Below are 7,983 nucleotides of genomic sequence, written 5' to 3'. Positions count from 1 at the left end.
GCTTAGACCATCCACAATCCATCTCTATTTTACATATTTACATCAGTGAATAATATATTTTATCTGCACTCCATCTCTATTTTGCATCTACTTTAAAGAATATTCTAAATATATCATCTCCCACTATATTTTTTTATAATTGAGTTTTAACCCATTATTGTTTTTATAAATTATAAATTTGACCAACACCATTAATTTTGTTCATATTAGTCCAAATACATAAATATTATTAATTTTGTACATACATACATCCTCTCCCACTATATTTTTTTTTTGTATGTAAGATTGTGACTTAAGTTTTTCAATTATGTAATTTTTAAATGTCTTGATGTTTTTTAATCGTCTATGTAAAATATTGTGATTTCTATTGTAGTAATTTTTTTTTTTTCAAGTATGAGTTGTTTTTTAATTAATAATTTTTAGAATACCCTAATTTACAAATATATACATAATACATATAAGTACTAAATTGTAGTTATAAATTAAATTTTGGGCAAATAATATAAGTTTTAAAAGTTTGGGGTAAATATAGAGATAGAATAGTGCATCTCCATATTTGGAGATACACTGTTGAAATCAACTCCATATTTGGAGAATAGAGATGCAATTGAATATGCATTGTGGAGCAAACTCTATCTCTATCTCTAAAATAGAGATCCATTGCGGATGCTCTTAGCAATCTTTGCAATTAATTACAAATTACAATACATGTAAATCTTACTAACGTGCAAGCTGCATACCCACGCGTTGCTGTGAACTAGAATTTATAAGAGCAAAAGACTAACATATAAGAACAATCTATATGATAATTATATATTAAAAATTAATTAATAAAGTAAATTAAGTTACATAAATACGAATTTTATAGTACTATAGTATAATTATTTATTTGAACATCAAATATTAAGATTATTTTAATATATGAAGAAACTGGTAATGAAAATATACATTTCCTCTAAATAAGTTATCTAAAAATAAAGAAAGACACTAAATTTCAAACATAAAAAATATTTGAATAACATAATATAAAATATTTATTCTTTTTTTTTGTGTTATTCTTCGGTGAACCAAAATAATCCGGAAGAAAGAAAGAGATTCATGTTTTTGTATATATATATATTATATATATATATAGTTATATACATCACATCGCTCATATATTAATTTCCTCCCTCTCTTTCACTCTTTCTGTTTTTTTAGCTTCATTATTTTGGCAGATCGAGGATTAATTCCTGATCATAAGCCTTTTATTTTTTTTCTTCCTCTTTGGTATCTTTTGATTATGTCTCTCTTTCTTTTTTGGCGAATAGGTATATTAGTCGAACTAAGTCACCTGAAACGTTGAAATTGTAATCTAGCCAACGTTTCGTCCAAATTTTCACTCTAGCAAAAAATGATGACGTGTCTTAATTATGTAAGATGTTAATTATTATAATATCTTCTACTAGAATTTGCTTACAAAACTTGTAGCCCACGTTTGATCATCCAAAATTTTCGAAGTTACACGTGTATATATTTAGAATTTTTAAAAAAATTCTATATTTGGCAAAGTTTGTTATTGAGCGTTTATTTTTTTTCTAATTTTTTGTTAATCTCCGCTGTTTTGTTAATTTCTGTTAATTATGGTAAATTTACATATGTGCAGGTAGAGCCGATCAATGCCCACCAATTTGAAGTTGTCGATGGTGTTATCAATTGATATTTCTTTCCTTTCCTTTAATACGCATTTAATACGGTGTTATTCACAAGCCGCTCAAATTTTCAATACGAATTTTTGAAATTAATACACATGTATATATTTAGAATTTAAAAAAAAATTCTATATTTGGAAAAGTTGGTTAGGGGTGAAACTGGATCGGTTTGGTTCGGTTTTTGACATTTTTAGTATCCGAATCCGAATTTTCGGTTTTTAAAAACTCGTTCCAGTATCCGGTCCAATTTAGTCTAAAACCGAAATTCGGTTATCCGAATATTCGGTTATCTGGTTTCTTAAATCCAGTATCCAGTCCAGTATCCAATTTTTAAAATTCGGTTATCCAGTTTGTAAAATTTCAGATCCAGTTTAATATCCAGTTTTATAAAATAGATATCCAGTTTCTAAAATCCAAATCCGGTTTGTAAAAATTCAAAAAACGAGTACAAACGACTCTTATAAAGCTCCAAAATGACAATACATAATCTAAAACTAAGTAAAAAAAAAAAAAGGACACTCGCCTCCAACTACGCACATGTAAATATCATAATATAAAATTAAAATTACAACCCTAATGATCATAATAAACCATACAACAATTGAATTTGTATGTTACCTTTATAGGTCACATAATCAAGTTGTAGTAACAATAGGAGTTGATATATGAGAAGTTTGTTCTTCTATGACAACTTGACCATCATATGTTAATAATAATGACATAAATCTAAAATAAATTTGTTTTAATAGGCAAACAACAAATGAATATGTCAAATAAAATATCAAATTAATTATCTTACCCGAAACAACTTGTTTAGAATCAATTAGTGCTTCCACTTCATCCATGTATTCTCGCAATACAACAGGATCAAGTCTTTTTTTTTAATATATATTTATTTTTAATTAAAAAAATCGGTTAAATAACTGATATCCAGATTTTCCCAAAATCAAATTCGATATCTGGTCCAGTTTTGTAAACCGGATCGGTTATCCGAATCCGAATTTCGGTTAGCTGACGTGGCTCCAAATTTCGGTTTCGGTTCGGTTTGGATATCGGTTTTATCCGATTTTCGGTTCGGTTTTGTACAGCCCTAAAGTTGGTTATTGAGCGTTTATTTCTTTCTAATTTTTTGTTAATCTCTGCTTCTTTGTTAATTTCTGTTAATTATGGTAAATTTACATATGTTCAGGTAGAGCCGATCAATGCCCACTAGTTTGAAGTTGTCGATGGTGTTATCAATTGATATTTCTTTCCTTTCCTTTAATACTCATTTAGTACGGTGTTATTCACAAGCCGGTCAAATTTGCAATACACATTTACTTAGTTGACTTCTACAATCAATTAATATTTCTTTCATTTCTTATTACATTAACGAATATCCTTTTATGTATTCAAATTAGCCAAATTTCAGTCACGTGTAGATTAGAATTCCCTCAAACGTTGGCTACTATTTTCTTCAATTAAATTTGATCACAAGGGTATATTAGGTAATTCATAGTTAAAAAAATTCAGTGTATCAAGTTTTCTTGGATTCATTTCATTTAATTTCTATTTATTTTACGCACGATAAACTTCGGCTGGCTGAAACGTTGGCTAGTATTTGGTTTCTATGATTTATGTTACATAAGGGTATTTTTGATATTTTCTAACCGTTTATTTCTGTAAATGGCTAGATTACAAAATTTACCAAACGTTGGCTACATCCTTAAAACCATGTTTGAAATTCGCTACGTTGCTAGATTTTTTTTTTCCTTCTCTATTCAGTTATTTGATTGATGGTTGTGAGATTTTGGTGTTTTAGGAATGGTCATTACTACAAAAATGACTTTTAGAAGCGACGCATAGAATTAGAAGCGACATTTGATCTTTAGAAGCGACTTGTCGCTTCTAAACTATTCCAGGATATACAAACATTTTGCCTTGAATAAGTCATACTATTTGAGGTTTAAAGCGACTTGTCGCTTCTAATATTTTCTCGCCGATTAGAAGCGACATTAGAAATTTCAAAGGTGTTTGCTGGGGCTAAAGCTTAGGCTAAGGCATAGGAATGGATTTTTTTTTTTTGTTTGTGCAAAGGCAAAGCCTTTTTATCAGGTCTCTTTTGTGCTGCAAGCTTCTTCTCCATTACTGCTGACCCCAATACTGATTTCAATTATTGGGGGTTTAGAGGAAACACATGCATTTTTTTTTTCATTGTTTGCGTGGAGAGAGAGAGAGAGAGAGAGAGAGAGAGAGAGAGAGAGAGAGATGATGCTTTCATGAACAATGTAAATAGAGTATTACGGTATTTTTGGATTTATTATTTGAGGATAGTGAAAGAATTGATGGATTATTTGTTTGAATAATTGTGGAAGGAAGAGATGAATTAGGTTCGGTGGTAGCATTATTTTTTGGGAGGTAATATCGAGTATGAAGGAATTTTGAATTTATGGTTATGATAAAATTGGAATTTTTCATATCTTAGGAATATCGGAACATGATTTTGTTGATTGGAATGGACCCTCGGACTGGGGGTTATGAAAGGAGCTGTGTGATTGAGTTTTATGAACACGAATGATAAGAAAAATATTTCAAAAATATCTAGGTGGTTTAATATTGATGGTTAATTTTACTAATGCCATGAATGTTAATGTCTTTATTTTCATAGGCCAAATTCTTAATTTCATCTTTGGATGAATAGTAAACTGTGTCTATATAAATAGTACTCTTCTTCTATTATATATATATATATATATATATATATATGTAATAAAGTGCTATTCTCTATTAATATAGTCAATACTCGCATCGAGTGCCAAATTCAACTTTCTTACCTTGATTGCTCTAGCTAAATAGTACGTAGTAGTAGTGACTCGGGATATACGTATATGGTAAGATAAAATATGGGAGTTTGAGTAGACTAACCAATCAGAACCATAAAATTGTCAAAATAGCTAATGTTTGATTTATTTTGCGAAATAGCCAATAAACTACATTAATTAATTTAATCAGACAAAAATACCCTTCATTAAAATAAAAGGTTACCAATATAAATTAATTAAAAATAAATAAATAAAAATTATTACAATAAATAACTCTTCCATCAATAGATTACAGAATCCCAAAAAAAATTACGAGATCTTCACCATCGATCTTCAAAGCCGAGCCAACTTGCCATCCGTCTCAAGTTGCCGATTCAGACTTGAGCCACCGATTTTTCGAATGGAAACGCCGAGCCTCGTAGAAATAAATAAAAATAAACTGAAACTACATATATATAATGATATTAACAAGTAGAAGTAAACTGAAATATATAGAAATAAAAAGAAATAAACAGGATTGTTGTTGTTGGGTTTCTAGTATTGGAGACGGACTTCTTCGAGATCAACTACGGTGACGCTAGGGATTCCTCGCCGGATACGAACAAACTGAAATAAACAGGGTGGATGTTGTTGTTGTTTTTAGGTTTCTAGCATCAGAGACGGACTTCTTCAAGATATAGTACGGCGGCATAGGGATCCTTCACCGGATGGTGTTTGGATAACGAAGCAAGTGGGAGCGTCAGTGGCCGCCGAAGATGCTTCTGCTTCTCATGCTTCCGCGATCGAAGATCGCCATCCACGACCGTCAGATCAGCCTGGTGGGAGCGAATCTCAACCGTCAGATTTTTTATCACGGTGGTGGTCTCGGGAAGTGACGGCACTGCGAAAGATCCGCGAGTGGCCGAAGATTGTGGAGGGTACAAAGTGGAAGACCTTCATTCAAAGGCTGAATCGAAACAACCGAGAGCAAAAAATTCCAATACGATTTTGTTCGACGGCGGCGAGCATAGGCTCCGCTCCGTAAGCTTCTTTAAGAGCTAAAAAATTTGAATTTTGAATACCACGATATTTTTTTTAATTCGAACAACATATTTGTTGTATAATCCCGTAAATTAAGCAACTGTTATGGACGATTTCATGTTGACTTTTTCATTCCGATTCTTTCTTCAAATAAAACATAGCTCAACTAAAAAAATGCAGATCATTCATTTAACAAAGGCAGGGATATTTTCGACATGAAAAATTGGCTGAAATGGCACATCAGCGAAATGGGCTATTTCTCAAAATATTTTCAAACGTTGTTTAATAAGAAATCTCAATGTTTGCGTTCGGCTAATCCGTCTAATTATTCATAAAATATTAAATAAAGTGTCAAGGGTTTGCTATCTTAACCGAATAGTGTCTTGCTATCATCAACGTTCATGCCATCGAATTGATCACATATTTTAATCTCTAGAACTCCCGTTACTTTTATGATTAATGTGTTGGTTTTAATTTCAATGAATTTTCGTTTTTCAGCTTCTTCGTTTATTTTTTGCTTAGCCGTGAACAATTTCATTTCAGGACTACGGTATAGCAAGTCTTGAACATGGTTACGGATGTGATTAGCTACCTCATTCATGATATTAGAATTTCCTTGATGGTTGAGAAAGATTAGGTTGATTGTGCGCTTGAATTAATTTACTATGATACATTCATATTGACTAGAGATAGCTAGGTTGTTATGGAGTCATGTGTTCGTTCTTGTGTTTGCTAGCCGTGTTTTTAGAAGTTGAGATCGAGAAATAAAATTCCGGCATAGGTTTAGGTTGTTAGATGCTGGAGAAAGAGATTTAGCGATATTATTAACGTGAGCGTGATTAGCAAAGTAAGAGTGTGTAAATAGAGTGTTATTTCCGTGAATCTAAACCATCTGATAGACTTGTGAAGCCATAGTTCTTGCCTTCTCATTACCGTAAAATCAACATTTTAGTTGTCTTGTTTATTTTTTTTTGTTCGAATTAGTGATAATCAAATTCATCAATCTCTTGAGCTCAATTCGTCACTAGTTAGTTCGGTTATTAATTAAGTTTAGTTCTTGTGGGATCAACTCGTTCTCACGATATACTACTTTTGCGACTACGTGCACTTGCGTACGTAAAATTCACAACAACTGCCACGTCACATCGCTTGGTTGATGGCTATATAATCAATTATGTGTACGCGGTAACTAATGATAAACGACAACGATGGTGTCGTTTGACAATCGTATATATCGTTTGGACCGTGGGCCTTTCTAAGTTACCGAGCTCTTCGGCTCATTAATATTTTATTCGGGAGGTCGAACTTTACATCCACAATTATCATTCCATGAACAGTGACAAAATTGCTTTAATTACAGAAGCACATTTGATTACGGGAGAGTTGAATGATAATCTGTGGTATCTCACATATTGTATAAAAATGGTTTGTTATTGACGAAGAAGTGAATCTCAACGAAATGAGATATCGCGAATTTTTAATTTTGGGATGACCATAGTGTTAGTAGCAAGGAAAAAAATGCCGTTTTCGTTGCCGTTTCGAGCCTCCTGATTTACGGAAATTCGTCGTGCCGATGGAATTTCCAACGGAAAAATTGTGGAAATGGGCAAGTAAAATGCCATTTTCAAATGCCGATTTCCATGGAAATTCGACGTGCCGACGGAAAACCGAACGGAAATAATGTTGCATAATATGTTATTTATATATATATATATATATATATATTCAATTTTTAACTATATTTTATAATATTTAATATTTAATTTATTTTGCACAGATATAATGTCAAATACATTTATTAAATTCAATCTCAACGTAATTATATTTAATTATTTATATCAAATACATATATAAATATAATTGTATAAATATGTATATACATATTTATATCTCTCTATAATTTGTAATTATATTTATATCAAATATATATAGTTGTATCAAATTTTAAAATTTATACTAACTATACATTATAATTTTTAATATTTAATATTTTTACACAACTATAATATCAAAAACTCTCATTAATATTAATTTCAACGTATTTATATTTTATACCAATATATATAATTATATAAATGTTCATATACATATGTATAATTATATAAATGTTTATATACATATGTATATATATCTCTAATATATAGATACATATTATATATTAAATATGCATAATATAAGCTAAGTTGTTGTCTGGTGTGGTGGTAAACGTCTGGACGTATGCATCAAAGCTCCTGAGTTCGAATCCCAGATGACACTCAAATTTTGCTTATTTACTAAACGACATTTCGGCGAAAAAACGACAAAAACGAAAAATGACGAATTTCGGCGAAAAACGACGACGAAACGAAATTTTGCTCTTGGCCGTTGACCCACCGAAATGGAATTTCCAGCCGAAATTCCTGGAAATTCGGCGACATTTAGTTCCTTGGTTAGTAGAGCTCTCGAATTAATGCATCTTTACTATGTACTTA

Source organism: Urtica dioica, chromosome 12, assembly GCF_054948205.1.
Source record: "Urtica dioica subsp. dioica isolate 48M chromosome 12, U.dioica_male_clone48M_v1_H2, whole genome shotgun sequence".
NCBI classification, from domain to species: Eukaryota; Viridiplantae; Streptophyta; class Magnoliopsida; order Rosales; family Urticaceae; genus Urtica; species Urtica dioica.
Note: the sequence above shows the minus strand (reverse complement) of the source record.